Source organism: Lynx canadensis, chromosome E1 (assembly GCF_007474595.2).
Source record: "Lynx canadensis isolate LIC74 chromosome E1, mLynCan4.pri.v2, whole genome shotgun sequence".
In the NCBI taxonomy this organism is placed as follows: Eukaryota; Metazoa; Chordata; class Mammalia; order Carnivora; family Felidae; genus Lynx; species Lynx canadensis.
The window spans coordinates 40,976,018-40,995,457 of record NC_044316.2 but is presented as its reverse complement, the minus strand read 5'-3'; the positions used below and the strand labels follow the sequence as shown (position 1 = coordinate 40,995,457).

Below are 19,440 nucleotides of genomic sequence, written 5' to 3'. Positions count from 1 at the left end.
CTTGACAGTCCGCTGCCACAACTAGAGAAAGGCCTTACATTTACAAGTGGCTGTGGCTCGTGCCCACAGTGGAAACGGAGAGTTCCTGCTCACTCACGTGTCTCTCCCAGGTTTTCCATTCACGGGAAATACATTTGTGGAGCACCCACGATGTACACACCTTTTTTTTTTTTTTTTTTTAAGGTTTTTAAATTGTGTTTGTTTGGAGAGAGGCAGAGAGCACAAGCAGGGGAGGGGCAGAGAGAGAAGAGGGGAACAGAAGATCCAAAACAGGCTCTGTGCTCACAGCGGAAAGCCTGATGCGGGGCCGGAACTCAGGAACCATGAGATAGATGATCATGACCTGAGTGAGCCCTAGTCAGGCACTTCACCGACTGAGCCGCCCAGGCGCCCCCACAACGTACACTCTTGATTAAAAAAATACCTTTGTGTTGGCGGACATTTCCAGGGTTTCCCTGCAGTTTCTGTCCACCTGTAATCATCGGGTCTTTTTTATACTCCTATATTGTTTTAGGGCAGATCTGGATTAAAATCTCTGCTAGCGCTGAGGGGGACCCATGATGATAAAAAAAAAAAAAAAGGAATCTAGGGGTGCCTGGATGGCTCCGTCGGTTAGGCGTCCGACGTTTGGTTTCGGCTCAGGTCATGATCTCACCACGTTGGTGAGTTTGAGCCCCACGTGAGGCCCTGCTCTGACAGGGCGGATCTTGCTTGGGATTCTCTCGCTCTCCCCCTCCCCTGCTCGGTCGCGCTCTCTCGAAATAAATAAACGTAAAATGTTTTAAAGTGAATAATAACAATAAACAAAAATGAATCTAGCTAACAACAGTATCCCTCCACCCAATCCATACACCTCCTTCTACAAAACTGTGTCCTACGTGAGGAAAAATATGTGACACTCTCTACTTAAAAAGAGACTTCTTTTCCTCTCATAGGCTGACACAGAAAGAAGGAAAGAAAGAAGAGACACCCAAATCTAGAACACCGACCACGTAATTTCTTCTCGTGTTCCTAGTCTGTTGCCCTGTGTCGTTATGTGCCCTTTTATGGGTCCCCTCGGGTCCCGACAGAAATAGCAAGATGTCATCTCTCCATGCCTCCTTAGCCTCATGAGACTCCGGACCTCCCCTTTCCCACTCATTTCTTTTCCTTCTCCCCAAGTGCTAGCAAGTTTGAGCACGTTTGGGACTGGATGGTTGGAGTATTAAGTTAGGCTCCTGGGGTGCTGACAGAAGGCAGGGGGAACCAACGGGCGAGTGTTACCAATTGGGGTTTATGCGTTCAGGCAACATGTCTTGAATGACTGCTATGTGCTAAGACCGAGAGACAGATGCCTAGGTATGAAAGAGGCAGACGGGCCTCCCTGCCCCGAGAAACCTTACAGTCCCCGACAGAGAAAGCGGAGCAAGCAATCATGGTGGGATCCGGGATCGTCTCCTGAACTGAAATTTCTAAAACCCCGGCAGAGGATTTCTTCTCATGGGTTGGGCACACCCCGTTGCCAGCAAAGCACACCCTGGGCTAACTGATGCCAGGCGTCCGTTTCTGAGTTCCTGGGAATGGATACCCTACAGTTGAACAGGCAACAGAAAACGGGCAAAGGATAGACAGTCGGCCGGCGGGTTGCGGGGGTGGGGGGTGGGGAGAAAAGCACAGTTACTCAGTTATAGGCTGACATCTGCCCCCCCACCCTGGGGCAACGTCACCCCTTCTGTGCCCCCGAGTCTCCGAGGGGCCGAGGGGCCTGGGCCACCCGCTCATCCCAGAGACCCCAGTATCGGATCTATCCCCTCTGTGGCATCACACCGACGGGACAGGATGAGCTGGGCGGCTGGCGCACCAGAGGCCATCAAGAGATACAGGCACTCCGGTGCCCCGCAGTCAGAGAGGGAGGGAACCCCTACAGTGAAAGACACAGGGCAGCACAGCGTTTAAGGACTCCCATTGTGGGACATCCCCTCCAAAGTCCCGAAAAACTGCTTCCTCTTTATACACCCGCCGCCGCCGCCTACTGAAAGAGAAGGAAACCCAGGGCCCGGTGGGCCTCTGCGGGTTCTGGAAGCAACCCATTCCACACGTAGACACCCTGCTTGGGCTCACGCATCGCGGGACGTCGGAGACCCTCACCTTGGGAGGCGGGTGCGGAGCAGAGAGAGAAGGGCTCTGAAGGCCTGCGAGGTGCAGAGGGGCAGCCCTGCTGTTGGGGCCACAGCATCCGGCGGACCCCACCGTGTTGGCGGCCGCGGGCGGGTCTGTGAAGGAAGTTTATGGCAAAACCACCACGGGGGCGAAGGGTCACATGGTGGGGGCCGGGGGAAGGGGGGGGGGTGGCTCCCCTCCCTTCGGGTTCTGGAGCCAGGCCTCCTCCAGGCAGGCCCCGAACGCCAGAGACCTCTCCGCCTTCTGAAAAGCAGCTCCTGGCATGCTGCTGGACCTTTGTAGAGACGGATGCTTACCATGGGACCGTCAGAGACCAGGGCCCCGGACTGTCCATCAGTCCTAAGATGAACGTAGGGTGTCAGGGTCGAGCCCGAGCAGGAATAAGAGCCACTGGACAGCCAACAGAGGAAATGGCCCCGCCGGCCCTTTCTTGGCCACCCCGGACCCGGCACGACGGCATGTGAACAGCGGGGGCTACAGTGGTGGCCGCGGAGGTCGCACACGGGGTCGGCACTGCTTCTCTCGGGGGCCCTCAGTGGGGGAGGGGGGGGGGGTACAGGGCTCCATGGGGTACTGGGGCCCGACCATATCTACTGGCCATTTCTACTGGGTTTTCACATGCGGGGCTCCTCTAGCCGGCTATCTTTGTTTCCAGAGGCCTCCCGTTGACTGGCCAAGCCTTTGTCAGGTTGCTCAGAGCTCTGAGGCCCTCCTTGCCCACACCGGCCTCCTCCCTCTATCTTACTAACCCTCCACCCCCCCCCCCCGCACCCCCAATCAACCTCCTGCACGCCTCACTCAGTCCCAGCAGCTTCTTTCCAGAGGACCCAGTGCCGCCTAGGACTCAGACTCCGGTAGTCCAACTTTTACAAAACATTGGTCAATGTGAATATGTAACGTTCATGTCTGTACAGTTTAAAAAAAATGTTTTAATGTTTATTTATTTTTGAGAGAGACAGAGAGTGAGCGGGGGAGGGGCAGAGAGAGGGGGAGACACAGAATCCTTTTTTTTTTTTTTAATTTTTTAATGTTTATTTTGAGAGAGAGAGAGAGAGAGAGAGCGAGCGAGCGGGGGAACGGCTGAGAGAGAGAGAGAGAGAGAGGGAGACACAGAAACCGAAGCAGGCTCCAGGCTCTGAGCTCTGAGCTGTCAGCACAGAGCCTGATGCGGGGCTGGCACTCACAAGGTGTGAGATCATGACCTGAGCCGAAGTCGGAGGCTTAACCGACTGAGCCACCCAGGCGCCCCGGGGAGACACAGAATCTGAAGCAGGTTCCAGGCTCCGAGATGTCAGCGCAGAGCCTCAGGCGGGGTTCCAACTCAGGGACCTTGAGATCATGGGTTCATGACCAGAGCAGAAGTCGGATGGTTAACCGACTGAGCCACCCAGGCACCCCTCATGTCTGTACAATGTTTTTAAAAGGGGGCGCCTGGCGGGCTCGGTGTGTAGAGCATGCCGCTCGCAATCTCAGGGCCTCACGTTCAAGCCCCACGTGGGGCATGGAGTCTACTTTAAAAAAAACAAAACAACAACAATCCAGAAACAAAACAACAACAACAAAAACGGAAAGGGGAATAAATATTTGCCAGTCAAAACCACAGGCAGGGTTTTTTCTCCAAATTATATAGGAGATGCCAGAATGGGATCAGAAAAAAAACAAAAAAACAAAAAAAACAAAAAAGAGGGGCACCTGGGCACCTGGGTGGTTCAGTGGGTTAAGCACTAACTTCAGCTCAGGTCATGATCTCGAGGCTTGTTCCGAGTTCGCGTCCCGCACTGTGCTGACAGCTCGGCGCCTGGAGCCTGCTTCCAATGCCCTGTCTCCCTCTCTCTCCGCCCCTCCCCCGCTCGTGCTGTCTCTCTGTCTCTGTCTGGTCGGTCTCTCTCCAAAATTAAAATAATAATAATAATCATCAACATTAAAGACAAAAAGGAGGGGCGCCTGGGTGGCGCAGTCGATTGAGCATCCGACTTCGGCCAGGTCACGGTCTCGCGGTCCGTGAGTTCGAGCCCCGCGTCGGGCTCTGGGCTGATGGCTCAGAGCCTGGAGCCCGTTTCCGATTCTGTGTCTCCCTCTCTCTCTCTGCCCCTCCCCCGTTCATGCTCTGTCTCTCTCTGTCCCAAAAATAAATAAACGTTGAAAAAAAAAATTTTTTTTTAAAAAAAGACAAAAAGGAAAAAGAAAAAACGACTTGATGAAACGTGGGCAAAGTCACGCACTTCGGGGGAAAGATGACAAACGTGGGTTTTCACATACAGAGGTGCAAAGATGAACAAAGAGGTACCGTAAAGAGAGAAATGCGCATCTAGAACGGTACTGAGAGAGAGTTTACAACCTGAGCGCTTGGTAAAAATCCGAGAGTCTGACGAGCTACTGGGTTTGCCAGGCTGCAGACACAGACGCTGCTTGAGAACTCTCAGGGTGCTCTTAGAGTCCCCATCCCCGTCCCTGACCCGTGGCTGGAGAGGCTTTCGGGGCGACGGCGCCAGGGACCAGGAGGGTGCAACAGCTGGGTGGAGGTACGTGGCTCTTGGGTGAGGCTGGTGCCAGCCGTAGCTTTTCAGGCGCCACCGCCCGTGTGTGTCGGTTTGTGCGGGCCACGGGGGGCACGGCGGGGCAGGGGTACTGACTCCAGCTACCCGGCAGTCAGTTAACTCCCAAGAGGCTGATCAGTGCCCTCGGTTCCTCGGGAGACGGTCCTTTGCCAGGAATGGGAGTGTCTTGAGGGTCAAAACAGCTGGGAAACCATAAAGTGGCTAGTAACTGAAGAAGAACGTGGAACCAAGCAGAGAGGTCTTGTGTTGGAGAGGCCCCAAGAGCCATCAGGATGACCGTTGGGCCACTGGCTGGGTGAGCTTGCTTGGTCGATAGATCACCTCGTTGAATCCATATCCATTCGCTCATCCATTCAACAAATATTTAGGTGCTGGGCACGGGGCTAAGTGCACGGGCCGCCAGAGAGGTGGAAAGAGGGGTCCAGGTGGGATCTTCCCAGTCGTCCGGAGCTGGGGTATCGAGGGGGCGGGGCAGGGTGTGGGAAGGGAGGCAGGGTACAGACCAGGACATACTCCCGTACCGTACCGGACGGTATCATAGTGGGGCTGATGGGAGTGGGGAGGGAAAAGTGCTCAAAACAGGCCCCGGCGTTAGGTTAGGTTCTATCAGGACGTGGTCTTCAGCGAGGAGACGAAGCTTCCAGAGAAGTGACTGGCAAAAACGCTGTTTGCTACTCAAGCAGCGGACTCCTGCCGGGCATTTCCACACAGGGCCTCAGAGGCTAACCAGTCACGAAGGTAACTTGCTTAGGGTCCCGCGCAACCCCGCGCTTCCGGGAGAACGCGTGACGGAGAGATCATCCCCGCCCCCACCCCCACGGGACAGAGGGTAAACTCAGGGCGGGAGACAGTCACAGAGCCAAGAGCTAAGGCGGGGTCGGGCAGGGCCGTGACCGCAGATCAGATGTCACCATCGTGTTACCGGCCTCTCTCGTGCCGGTCCGTGTGTGTGTGTGTGTGTGTGTGTGTGTGTGTGTGTGTACGCGCGCGCGCGCGCGCGTGCCCAGCAGTCCTTCCCTGCTCCAAGGTCCACGTCCAGAGGCAGGCGGTGTCTTGGGTCAGGGTGAGGCCCACAGGTCGGCTGCCTACAGTCTGCGTCCCACTGGACAAGTTTCTCAACCTCTCTGATGTCGGTTATCACAGCCGTGAAGTGACGGTGGTAACCACTTCAACTCGCTCCAGGGTCCTGAGGATCCAAACGGATGGGAAAGACCGCACGCAGGGCAGTGAGTCTGGCGCGCGGCAGTGCTGCGATCGATCGGGATGGTTTCCCCGCAGGGATGACGGAACCGAGGACTCAATCAGATCGAGGGGCGATCGTGCTGGTCTCACGGTCCTTACAGCTAGCTAACCGCAGACTTCGAGAAGAACTAACCCAGGAAAGAAACCGACGCCCGCCGGGGCGAGGGCGGGGACGGGGACGGGGACGGGGACGGGGGACGGGGGGCGGGGGACAGGGGGCGAGGCGGGATGTCTCCGTCACCGGAGGCTGGCGAGGAGGTGAGTAGGACGGAGGCCGCTCACAGTCACGCTCGCAGGTTCCTGCCCCGGCCGCAGTTCGCTGCCCGCCCAAGGTCGGGGCCCCGCCTGGGGCCCCCGGGCGGCCGCTCCCCTCCCCGACGCACAGCGTTCTACCCCGCGGCTTTGTCGGGAGCACGCGGACCGCTCCGGTCCCACGGCTCCCTCCCGCAGCCCGTCTCCCCTGCCCTGGGCCCGCGGCGGGAAGGGTTCCGGGGACCCGGCGGGCCGGGCCAGGGGCGGAGCGGGACCGTTGTGGCACGCCCCCCCCCCACCCCCCGACCCCCGCCCGGGGCAGGGTGGGGCGGGACACGCAAATTAGCGAGTCCTCCGCTAGGGAAGGACGGGAGGGAGCGGAAAGGGACGCGAAAATTCACCAGGAATGCGGGGGGCAACCGCAACTGCACCGCGTGTGGCGCGTACCACGGGATAGTGAGCCAAGAATGTGGACTGAGCGTGACCTGGCTCACCGTGAGTGCAATATGGATGGCCGCAGGGCGGTAGCGGGGAGGAGGCAGCGACCCGTAACGCTTCTCGGTCTTTTCGCCAAGATCAAGCGTAGGAGCAGTCCTTTTTGTGCGCGGTATCTGATACGTTCTCTAGTCGAGAACGGCATCCCAAACGGGTTTGCCGGGGCTGGGTAAGTGGGGTCAGGGGTTCGCTCCGTCTGTCTTGTTCACTCGCCGGCCTGGCGTTGCAGTATTTCTAGAAACTGTGCGCGCTTCCCACCGCTCTCCGGGCGCAGGGAGGACTGTGGAGTTGCGACCTACAGGTGGAGTCTTAGTGCTTGTTCTTCGTCGGCTCGTGCGTTGCGCTGCTCTCTTTCTTTCTTTCTTTCTTTTCCCCCCCCCCCCCCCCCCCCCCTGTGCTGTTTCTTCTTCCCCGCCCCGCGTTTTGGTTCCTGAAGTTGTAGCCTTGCAGTTTCCCCGCTTGTGGGAACGGTCGGAGACCGTATGGTCTTATTATTCCTAGCCGGGGGGAAGAAGCCCGGAGGCTGGGCTCTAGTGCCCCTGGCACAGGCGCGTGCCGCCGCTCGGCGTCCGCCGCCTGGGGCCAGCCCCCCTCCACGCCTCCGGTCATCGGGCTCTGCGGCCGAGTCGCGTTCCCCTTTCGTGCCTCTGGCTTCTTCTCTGGGTCACACGCGCCGACCCCCTTTCTCCACCTCTTCGCCGCCCCCGGTCTCCTGAAACTTTCTTACTTCTCTGCTCAAGACCGTGCCTGTTTGCTGCCTCTGAAGTGCTTTTTTTCTTCGTATGCCCCGTCCCTGGGCGTGAGCCCAGGCCCACGGCCTGGTGACCCACACTTTTGGGGAGAAATACTTCACGCCCACGCCCATGTGGCTCGACTTCCAATGTAGGGGACTGAAACCCGGGGCCTTCAAGAAGCTCTCAACTCGCTCTGCCGGACCCCTTAGCTGTCCCAGAACAAATTACAGGCAAATGCGACCATACGTACAAATAAATGTCTTCCCTGGTACGGAAGGAAAATTCCTGCTTCCAGATCGATCTATGGGGAGCCGCTTATCCACCCTGGTTGGCACGTCAGAATCTCCTGGGGTTTTCCTTTAAATCATACTCCTGTCCCACCACTGCCATACGGCAATCGGCAATCGAATTGGAGTCCCTGGGGCGGTGGCCCGAAGTTGGTGGTACCTCCACTAGCCCGCCAGGCGTTTCCGTTGCACCGTGTGCCTCCAGAAGCACTCCTTCGAGCATCTGGGAGGATGCCCCCGGTCAGCTTACTCTGAAACGGTGAATTCCCCAGGACAATGGAAGCGTTCCATGCACCCCTGCAAATCCAGGCACCAGTCGCTTTACGACAGTCCCAGACTGGCTTCGCCTTCAGCACACCATAGGCACTCAGTAAACAGTGTACCCAACGGGGAAATAACGGATCCCCTGGTCTTGGCACAGACAGACAGGAGGCCATCCAGTCTGGTGGGGAGGCCTTTGGACCCACATTGGAATATGTTGAGAGCAAGTGCCGGTCGGACGACGTCGTAGCTTCTTCGTTGTGCCTGCCACTCTGCGGAACCAGATGGACCGTCTCTTCACCGCCCCCCCCCCCCCCCTTTCCTTTTAGATGTGGAGACTGATGACACTACCCACGAGGGTATGAAGAGGTTTACAGCTCACATAATGAAGCTTTCCAGGGAGAGCAGGGTGGCTCCCGGGCAGATTCAAAAATGGCTTGAGAGCAAAGGAAGGAGCCTGGGTTGGTGTGTTTGATTATGGTGGTGAATGGAGGGTCTGGGGTAAGGCTTTTTGTCAGATCGACCGGAGGGAGGGCAGGAAGAGAGGAGGGAGTGGTGAGACTTAAAAGCTGTCTGCAGTCAAAGATCCAAAGGAAGTCAGACTCTCTATTACCTGCTGCAAGCTGTTTTCCCCTCTGTGAAATGGGGGTGGGCAGCCGCCTTCTGCGGGCACGGTGCCCATGAAACGGTGCCTTCCACGGTGGATACTCAACAAACATCCCTTGGATCAGAGTCTGATGGCCGTCTTGATCTGATGTGATAAGGAGGGTTCCAGCCTGAGCAAGGGCAGGGGCGGGGGGTGGGAGGTGAGGGGTGGGGGGTGGGGGGGGTGGAGTGGGGGCAGGGCCAGGCCGGCCGGTGGGGACAAGGTGGAGGAAGAAAGGGAAGGGGAAGGGGTACGGGCAGGTTCCTGTGAGAAGCTGAACCTGCTGGCTGACTTTGAGATATGAATGAGTCTGTGAAGGATGGGGACATGGGGGTGGGGGCATGATGATAGGGAGGAGCCCACCAGAAGCAAGGGTCCCCAGTTTTGGGGCCCAGATCATAACTTCAAGGTGGCTGGGCAGGTCAGTGGGATACAAACCGGTCCCCTCATTCCCCAGTCGCTCCCCTGCCCCCGCTCTTGGTCAGACTGCAATGCCCGGGTTCCCTCCTCATGTGCCCTGAAATTCTGACTTGCATGGGCATTCTGACTTGTTCTTTAGGCCCCCCCCACCCCCCCCCCACCCCCCCCCGCCAAGACGTCAGGCAGGCCTTCCTGATTGAGCTGGCTTTGTGTTCCATCCCACCTTCTCCTTTATTGAATATGTATCGCGTGCTTCCCATAGGGACGCAGAGCCAAACGGGAGAGGCCTCGGGCCTCAAGGGAGTCACACAGCCAGGTGGGGGCCACAACCATGTGTTCATCTCTGACAGTCCCCTCCGCATCGAACCTGGTGTTGTGGCCATTTGGGCAGGTGTCTTATCCTGGTCCTGGCCCGGATGCTCCCTGGTTGGGGCAGCGAGGAGGCAGGAACGGTGTCTGGTTTCTCTCTACTTCCCAGGACCAAGCACCGCCCCGGTGGGTCGTGGAGTTGAAGGTGATTAATGACTATTCCTTAAGTTGGAACCGCTGGTGATGGCAGGAGGCCCAGAGTGCTGGTGGTTTTGTCCTCCTGGGCAGATCCATTTCCCCAGGGTAAAAAGACAAGAGCTTTATCACTGGGCCTCCTGCTCTGTCCGAGGGTCCGTCCACTCTGTAGTGCCTGTCGCTTTCCGGACGGGGCATCCATTTTCTTGAGGAGGATTCTCCATACAAGTGACCACGCACCCCCTCACCCCCACCATGAATGCCTAGGGGGCAGGAATAGGATCACAGTCACGTCCCGGAGTTGGGCTCTGTCTGATGGGCGCCCAACCATCATCCACATGGAAAGGATGGGTCAATCCCGTGGACGCAAAGAATCAAACGTGGTTAGGTCAATGTGTTCCGCTACTTTATTTTTTAAGTAAGTTCTATGTCCCCTGCAGGGCTTGAACTCATGGCCTTGAGATCAAGAGTCTCATGCTCTACCGACTGAGCTGTCCAGGCACCCCTGTTCTGCTACTTTTTAAAGAAAAATCTCGAAGGCGGGGTGGGGTGGGGCGGTGGTGCGGCCTGGCTGGCTCAGTCGGTAGAGCATGGAAGAGATTACTCAACGATAACGTCTTTAAAAAGGGGGGAGGGGGCACATGGGTGGCCCAGTTGGTTGAGAGGGGGACTTCGCAGCTCAGGTCATGATCTCATGGTTGGTGAGTTGGAGCCCCGCATCGGGCTCGCTGCTGTCAGCACAGAGCCTGCTTCGGGGCCTCTGCCCCCCCCCCCCCCCCCCACCTGCCCTTCCCCCGCTGGCGCTCTCTCAAAAATAAACATTTAGAAAAAGAAGAAGGAAAGAGAGAGAGAGAGAGGAAGAAAGATCCAGGAGTGTTACAAAAATGTACACGCGGTACAGTTTAGGATCCAAGGTGGCATCTCAAAGTTGTGAAGGAAAAATACATTCCTTTGCACTGTACTGCAGAGTAGATACCAAATGGCTCAAAGATTTAGCTGTGGAGAAAGAAGAAAAAGACCTAAGGGAAGATTTAGGAAATTATTTTGTAACCTCATCTGAAAACCATCTGAAAGCTATTTTTTTCATGATGAATAGGATGATAGAAAAAATAACTTTTTAAAGGTTGTTTGTTAATGTAATGGGTTTTTATTTTTTATTTTATTTTATTTATTAAAAAAAATTTTTTTTTCAACGTTTATTTATTTTTTTTTGGGACAGAGAGAGAGACAGAGCATGAACGGGGGAGGGGCAGAGAGAGAGGGAGACACAGAATCGGAAACAGGCTCCAGGCTCTGAGCCATCAGCCCAGAGCCTGACACGGGGCTCGGACTCACGGACCGCGAGATCGTGACCTGGCTGAAGTCGGACGCTTAACCGACTGCGCCACCCAGGCGCCCCTGTAATGGGTTTTTAAATTAAGAAATCGTTTGTGGGGGCGCCTGGGTGGCTCAGTCCATTAGGCGGCCGACTTCGGCTCAGGTCATGATCTCGCGGTCCGTGAGTTCGAGCCCCGCGTCGGGCTCTGTGCTGACCGCTCAGAGCCTGGAGCCTGTTTCCGATTCTGTGTCTCCCTCTCTCTGACCCTCCCCCGTTCCATGCTCTGTCTCTCTCTGTCTAAAAATAAATAAACGTTAAAAAAAATAAAAAAAAATAGTTTGTGATATATATATATATATATATATATATTTTTTTTTTTTTTTTTTTTTTTTTTTTTTTTCTGAGAGCGAGAGAGACAGAGCGCGAGCAGTGGAGGGGGCAGATAGAGAGGGAGACACAGAATCCAAAGCAGACTCCAGGCTCTGCGCTGTCAGCACAGCGCCGGACGTGGGGCTGAAACCCACAAACCCTGACCTGAGATCCTGACCTGAGCCGAAGTCAGAGGCTCGAGGCTCAACTGACTGAGCCACCCAGGCGCCCCTATGTTTTAGATAATGTCTACGCCTAAACGTGGGGCTGGGACTCACGACCCCTCCAGGTCAAGAGTGGCAAGCCAGGCGCCTCTAAAATATAACTTTCAGTGGAACCTTAAGGAGATGAAATCCTCAAAAGACAGATAGCCAACAGAAGAAAATACTCACTGCTTGTATTACATACAAAGGGCCTTAAACTGTAAATTGCCGATACAAGCCCTTATGATAAAGCCCGACCAGTTAACCTAGCAAGTAAAAGGGCCGAAGTCCCTGAACAGAGAGAGTTCAGGGCTCTCAAACACAGGAGAGAACACTCAGCCTTATCTTCTTACCCATGATTAGAGAAGTACAAGTCAAAACCATGCTGAGGTACCATTTTCACCTGTAAGATCGGCCCCTCCCCCCGCCCCCCCCCCCCCCCCCCCCCCCCCCCCCCCCCCCCCCCCCCCCCCTCCCCTGCCCCACCCCACTCCCCCAAGCAATCCCCACTTTGATGCCACGCGGAGTTGCTGGCGGGACTGGAGCAGCAGGCGCTGCCTGAGAACGTCCGCCGTGCTCCTGCAGTCACTGTCCCTGCTCCCCCGAAATTCAAGGCCCCCTTGCGGCAAGAGTGGCAGGACCGTGACCACACCGCACTCACGGCGAGGACACAAGGGCATACGGACTGGCGTCCACCGAGCGCACTTTGCAGGCACTTGGGTCCGTGCGTGTGTATCTGAGCAAACTCCGCGGGAGTGAATCACGCCGAGGAGACGGAAACGCCGAGTTATTGATTCGCGACGGGAACTGTTCCATCCCAATGAAAGTAATCCAGGAGGACATCCCCTTCTCGCGAGCGAACCAGCCTGGGGCTGGGACTCTGGGGCGGAAGGCGGCCCGAAGGACGCGGACGCGAGCCGGGGGTGGGGGTGGAGGGTGGGCGTGCTGCTGAAGAGCCGTCAGCATCGCGACGCGCGGGGCACTGGCTGGGAGTGTAGGAGGCAGGATGTCATTCACTGAACGGTGGTTGAGTGTGCGGGGCGGGGCGGGCAGAGCAGCGGCCAAAAGCAAGGTCTTGCCTTCACGGGCTCCCGGAAAAGCCCCGGGATCTGCAGCCGTGTTGGCTGTCCCTTCGCAGTCCCCGCCAGCCGCCCCTCCTCCCGGGTCTTTGCGCGAGGTGTGTGCACGCCGGGAGGTGGGCCCCCAGTTGGGTTTGGGCTCGCGGCGCGCAGAGGCGGTCGGGAGGGTGGAGTCGGGCCGCGGCGGCCGCGCCTCCTCAGGGAACAAAAGGCGGGGCATCATGCAGATTAGAAATGGCTGTGCGGCGGCGCGGTAAGGACGGGCCAACCAGGGATACGGGATTTCCCCTTCAGAATGTGGAGAACGAAAAAAATGTGCCCCAAAGTATTCTAGTGATTATCGATGGTCCTGTCGATGTCGCAAAGGATATCAGAAAAGGAGTGAGCGTTAGGGTTCTCACCATGAGTTGAATATGGATGATGGGAGAACGGTACTGGAGAGGGAGGGGCAGGCGGGTATCGCTTCTCGGCCTTTTGGCTAAGATCAAGTGTAGTATCTGTTCTTATCAGTTTAATATCTGATACGTCCTCTATCCGAGGACAATATATTAAATGGATTTTTGGAGCCGGGAGATGGAATAGGAGCTTGCTCCGTCCACTCCGCGCATCGACCCGGTATTGCAGTACTTCCGGGAACGGTGCACCTCCCTTCCTTTAAGTGGGTTTCTAAAAGCAGATATGGTGTTTGGTTTGCGGAGCTGTGTTTCTTTTTATCTTTGTCTTCCCCGGGCGGATACGGATGTGTTCTGCTCGCCCGTCGCGCCTTTTTTTTCTTTCTTTTTCTTGTTCTCCTAGTCGCGGTCTTGTTTTGGCGGCAGGCTTGGTGAGCTGGGGCCGGAATGCCTGTGAGGGTCATTGTTTCCGCCTGGCTAAGTTCAGCGCGCTAAGCTTTTCCTGCTCTCCCTTTTTCATGTTCCCCCTCTCAGGCGCTTCCCCCCCGCCCCCCGCTGGTCTTTTTTCGGTCCATTCCCCCCCGCTTCCCTTTTCCGGTTTCGCCCCCGGGTGCAGCCTTTTTTTCTTCAACCGCTTTCCGCTGCCGTTTTCCGATTTCTTCTACCTTTCTCCGGAAGTTTGCACTCGTGCGTAGTCTGGTTCCCGGTGGTGGCCAGCTCTTCTAAACCTTTACCTCTCAAAGAGCTTTGTCCTCCTCCCCGCGCCCGGCCGTTTACGTTGTACACGCCCGCCCCCCCCTCCCCCCCCCCGCCGCCTTGCCAGTCCTTGTGCTTTCTGTCCAGCTAGCTGCAGCTCATTTCGCTTTTGAAGGTTTAGCTCCTGGCTGTCTCTCTCTGAGACACTTCTGTCATTCCTGGTGAGTTTCAACAGTCACACGGGCGATTCCTTCCGAACACCCCTCCTGGCCTCTCAGTTTCTCCACCGCGGCTAAATCTATCCCCCCTCGTCGGCCCGCTAGATTTTGTCATTCCCAACTGCTCTAACCGTGTCCCCATCCAGCATCACGTTCTCCCATCGCCTTCTACCCTTCCTCTGCCCTTTGACACCTGACACTTCTCTGTTCCTTCACACCTACACCCCACCCCTACCCGGATCCCTCAATGTCCTTGCCTCCCTATTGACCTGGATTCATTTCCTTGCACATACCCTCAGGTCCTTGACACGTTCTTGGTGCCACCTGTGCCACTGACTGTAGCCGGCGAAAACCATAGCACCGGGCCGATCTGGCTCACCTAAACTCTCAGTGTGCCGGGGAGAAAACTAGATAGACCTCAACACGTTTGTTACCCAGGCTCCAAGAGGCCCTTTCAGGAGAAGGAAAAATAAAAGCATTGGGGGAGGGGGCACCTGGGTGGCTCAGTCGGTTAAGCGTCTGACTTCGGCTCAGGTCATGATCTCCTGGTTTGTGAGTTCGAGCCCCGCGTCGGGCTCTGTGCTGACAGCTCAGAGCTGGAGCCCGCTTCAGATTCTCTGTCTCTTTCTCTCTCTCTCTCTCTCTCTCTCTCTCTCTCTCTGCCCTTCCCCCCACTTGTGCCCTGTCTCTATCAGAAGTAAATAAATGTAAAAATTTTTTAAAAAGCACTGTGGGAAACTGCTTTATTTAAAATTGACACGAGTTTAATTAAACACAACAAAACTCACATTCTTATACTTCATACTTTCCAGGTTTTGAAGGTCTAAATATCCGAATCCGGCGACATCCTCCAAATGCAACGGACTGCTCATTGGCTGTCCTACCCGGCCTGTGAAATAATTGCTTCTCCAGTATTTCCAATACATCTCCAACAGGTTCGGCCTTATCACTACTTCTGGTTCTTCTTGTGTTATGCCCAGAATTCGTGATCCCCAAAGACCGCCAGGGAGCCGAGTCCGATGTAAAAGCAAAAGAGCCTTTATTCGAGCTAGCTCGAGCTCAATCCCCTACCTGCACCGACGCAGCGGTGAGATACCAGGGAGAGAGAGCGAGTTTCAAAAGGACAAAGGTTTTATTGGGGCCTAGGGGCAGTTGGTGAGGTAATGGCTATGGCCTCAGCCGATTGGCTGGGGAAGGGTCCGAGTCCTGTTAGGCAGGTGAGGGGGGGGGTTACTCAAGGGGAGGAGGTGTGGTCAAGGTGAAGGACACAGAACAAGATGGAGTTGGCCGGCGTAGGCCCGCCCTTTCACTTGCACCGTCAAAACACAACAGTCGAAGGTTTTTTTCATTTTTATTTTTTATGTTTTTAACCCTCGGTGGCTTGCAATTCTGTTGACCTGCAAAGTCTGGTGTTTGAGACAATTCATCTAAGATATTGTCATTTGAAGACGTGCGGTCGGAGATTTCACTCATGTTGATCCCTTTCACCCTCCTCATTAGAGACCAGTCCTTTGCTTTCATCTTCTGGTTCGTCTAGTCAGAGTCTAATCATTCATCTAATCGTGTCAGAGTTCTCTTCTTTGCCCATATTATGGGTGGAAAGGTGAAAATTTCCAAATTCTCGATGACATTCAACAAAAGCAAAATTCAGACTGCCAGGATAGTGTCTCCCATCTGCTTGTGTACCCTCTGGAAAGATGATTCGTTACTTTGTTTTTAATTGCAACAAGGCAGGGAGAAAACCGAGGGATGGTGGGTGCCACTGTGGTGAGGTGTTTCACTGCCGCCTCACCGCTCTGAGGGATTCCATTTCCTTAGCCTTGTAGATTTCTCCGTCCTAGTTGGGGATCGAGGAATAACTTCAGGCAAAAATACCCCCAGGATGATGAAATAGCACATTGTTTCGTTGTTTTGAGATTACAGGGAGAATAAGATTGCTAAGACCCCGCGATGTGTCTTCGGTTTGGAGACAGAGAGAAAAGCAGCCGCAGAAGCTGGCCTGACACTCACAGCTAGGCTGTGGGGGTCTCCCGTGGAACGTAAACAGTTTCACACAACAGTGGCGGCAATCTGAAAAATAAAACAGCCGTTATGTTACCAGCAAAAAAACCTATTTTACTAGCTATTCGGGAATAGCAGAGGAATTGCGATTACGGACCTGCAGGCTATGGTGAACTGCAGACAAGTCCGAAGAGGCAAAAGGAAGGTCAGCCTTTGTTTACGTTTTAGGAGGAAGCTGGGGAGGCTTGTTTTGAGCAACAGTTCCCTGGAGAAGAACAGGAGTTTGAGGTCCTGGCGGCTTCTCATTAGCTGCAAGCGGGGGTTAGTGCCTTGTTGGCTGGGGTGCAACAAGGGCTCTTCCTTCTTTTTCTTAAAGGCAGGAGATAAGCTTCCTATGTGAAAAGGGTCTCCCTTGTCAGAATAAATTTTTGTCTTCCTTCTTCCCGCTAAGGTTAGGCAGGCTGCAAGGAGTGGTACATGCTTGAGAGCTCCCCTTTCCAGTGCTTCCCGACTCCATTTTAACTGAGCTCTCCTGTATTTATTTTCTTTCTGTCTTTTTTTTTTTTTTAACGTTTATTTATTTATTTTTGAGATAGAGACAGACCATGAATGGGGGAGGGTCAGAAAGAGAGGGAGACACACAATCTGAAACAGGCCCCAGGCTCTGAGCTGTCAGCACAGAGCCTGACGCGGGGCTGGAACTCACAGAACGTGAGATCATGACCTGAGCCGAAGTCGGACGCCCAACCGACTGAGCCACCCAGGCGCCCCTCCTTTATTTATTTTCAACATCAACAGATTAAGGTCACTCTGTGACCCGTGATGAATCAAGACAGAAACAAGGCCACTCCGTAGTCGCCTCCGAACTGAGACAAGAAAAAAGAAGAATATCGTCCAAACAACAAAACTGACCAAACACCCCCTATCCTAGCTAATATGAGTAACTGCTGCTACTTTCCCAGTCGCAGTTTTGGCCTCGCTCTATTCTTCCTTTCTTCTAGGTAAGATGTATTCAGCTACCCAATCACTGAGTTACCCCCACTGCCTGAGGTCATCTGTAGGAGAGTGTGTGCGTGCGTGTGTGTGTGTGTGTGTGTGTGTGTGTGTGTGTTGTCTGGAGGGGGCGAATCTTTGTCCTTCTCCCCTTCAAGGTTCTTGGGGGTGGTGGGAAGGGGAGGATGGCTGGGGCTTGGTAGCAAAAGACGCATTAAAAAGAGAAAAAGAAACAGTGTATTAGTGTACGTATCTCATATATACACAGGAGAAAGTCAGGGATGAATAACCCAATGGGGTGGCTGGAACTTGGGCTTACATAGCCGCTTAAAACAAAACAAACAGGGGCGCCTGCGCGACTCAGTCGGTTAAGTGTCTGACCCATGATTTCTGCTCAGGTCATGGCCTCATGGTTCATGAGATCGAGCCTGGAGTCGGGCTCTGCACTGGCCGACAGCACAGAGCCTCCTGGGGATTCTCTCTCTCTCTCTCTCTCTCTCTCTCCCCCTCCTTCGCCCCGCCTCCTGCGTGTGTGTGCTCTCTCTCTCCGTCTCTCTCTCTCTCTCTCTGAAAATAAAATATACAAATAAAGAATCTTTGAAAACAAAACAAACAGAAACAAAAAAATAAATTTTCAGAAAAGTGACAAAAAGTAAAAGGGCTTTGAGTTTCTAGGCTGGCCAACTGTGGGATGGTAACTATATGGGGAAATAGTGGAAGATAAGGGCTGGGCAGTAAAATTTGTTAGGTAGAGTCTCTGGTGCCAGTCTCTGGGCTGATAAGGATCCAGGGTTGTCCGTAATTAACTCCTGTATACCTTTATGTCCTGATTTTAGGCAAATCCGGGGAGGGAAGAGTTTTTTTCCTCCTGTTTGAGCTCAAAATAATCCTTACGCCAAAGTGGCATATTGGCGGGCGGCGGGGGAGGGGGGCAATTCCGCCACCCTTCGCATCCCATTCAAAGGAAGGCCTCGCTCACTTAAACCTTCCCCAAGCCCCCTAATGCAAGCCTACATCCTGTATATAATGAGCCATTCCTGACACCCTCTCACTGAGGCGCCCCGCGGGTTCCTTCTCACTTTGCAGCAAGCGGTAACCCAACCCTTTTCATTACAGGTGTGTTCCTGGTGGTCTTTGGCTGGATGGCGTTGACAAGTTATTAAGAGGGTCCACCGATGGACCCATATGGGAACTGCGACATGGAATGCGTTTTATTCTAACAAGCAAAGTCCCCCCCCCCCCCGTTGGAAGACCTGTAAACGAGAATACAAGTCATGAAATACCACTATTTACAAATAGAACTGCTCAAAAGAGAAACTAGAAAAAAAAGAGAAAAGGTTGTTGATCTCATAACTCCCAGAGCAAGACAGCTTAGTAAAAGGGTAGAGGGATGGATATATATGTATCTGCATCTGTGTCGGTGTATGTACAGTACGCAACAGATCCATGATGTTATGTGGTGGGTGCTCACGGTAGAAATCTTTCAACGTTGCTGTACGTGCGAAAAGAAATTTAAGAAGAAAAAAATGCTGCCAAGAAAAACCTCACAGAGCTATTTGTCTCGTTCTGGGCTTTCTCCAAGGAAATGAGACTTGAGGCAGCTTTCCCGCTACAGGCGCGTTTCCCTTTCAAGGCGAGAGAGAGAGAGAGAGAGAGAGAGAGAGAGAGAGAGAGCGCGAGCGCGCGCGAGCGAGCGCGAGCCGGCGCTGACGGCAGGAAACCAGGAAACGGCGCGTGTGTGGGCGGGACATGCAAATTAAAGTGGCTGTTTCTCTGGCGAGCTATGGGAGCAAAACAATAAAAAGCGTGAAAGCCCCGAACAAGTTAAGCGATCTGATAAACTGAGTATGTCTTAGGAGTTGTGACGATGACAGACTGTCCAGTCTAAGGAAAGAGGGTGAGCCTTCGTTTGAGGGTGACTTTTCTCACCGTGATCCAAAGGAGGAGTGAGAGGGAGGGTGTCGATGCGCTGGGGAGGACGTGGTTATCGCTTCTCGGCCTTTTGGCTAAGATCAAGTGTAGTATCTGTTCTTATCAGTTTAATATCTGATACGTCCTCTATCCGAGGACAATATATTAAATGGATTTTTGGAGCCGGGAGATGGAATAGGAGCTTGCTCCGTCCACTCCGCGCATCGACCTGGTATTGCAGTACTTCCAGGAACGGTGCACCTCCCCTTGGGAGGAAACACTCGAGTGTCTCAAAAGTCAGTTTCTGCGGTCTTATCACTGCTCTGGGTGTAGCTACCTGCTTCCACCCGCTGCTTTCTTTTACTTTTCGTCGCAGTAGTTTCTTTTATCTTGAGGTGTAGCGTGTCGAGTTTCTTTCTTAAGAGTGGTTTTGTTGAGGGGAGAGTAGAGATGTCCTAATAGGACCTCTTTTTTTCTTCAACCGCTTTTTCTTTATATCACGGAGTTTGTTTCTGACCTTTTATGCCACTTTGAGGACTTGTTAAAAGCTGACCTTCCAACTTTTGTGGTGTTTTGATTCAAGTGAACTTCTCTGAGCATTCATAAAGTGGAGGAATTTTACGGGAATTGTAATGAATCTCTACAAGTTGCTCTAAAGATTGAAATTTCCTCCTTCTCTCTCATGTCTATCTTCTAAGGGT

The 19,440-nt window shown here is 54.1% G+C and overlaps 1 long non-coding RNA gene and 2 other non-coding genes across 5 annotated transcripts; all 3 read left to right on the top strand.

Annotated features, from left to right (window-relative positions):
• Nucleotides 1–5,670: 5,670 nt before the first annotated feature.
• Nucleotides 5,671–19,001, top strand: LOC115500610. 3 transcript variants are annotated; one of them, XR_003964579.1, is made up of 3 exons: nt 5,671–5,944; nt 14,647–14,769; nt 17,945–19,001. It is a non-coding gene; the product is annotated as an uncharacterized LOC115500610 (long non-coding RNA). The 3 variants fall into 3 exon arrangements; XR_003964580.1 differs by lacking the exon at nt 5,671–5,944 and adding an exon at nt 6,570–6,707; XR_003964581.2 differs by lacking the exon at nt 5,671–5,944 and adding an exon at nt 13,269–13,837.
• LOC115501927 lies at nt 12,987–13,177 on the top strand. Its single transcript, XR_003964977.1, has one exon. It is a non-coding gene; the product is annotated as a U2 spliceosomal RNA (small nuclear RNA).
• Nucleotides 18,815–19,005, top strand: LOC115501925. Its single transcript, XR_003964975.1, has one exon. It is a non-coding gene; the product is annotated as a U2 spliceosomal RNA (small nuclear RNA).
• The last annotated feature ends 435 nt before the right edge of the window (nt 19,006–19,440 follow it).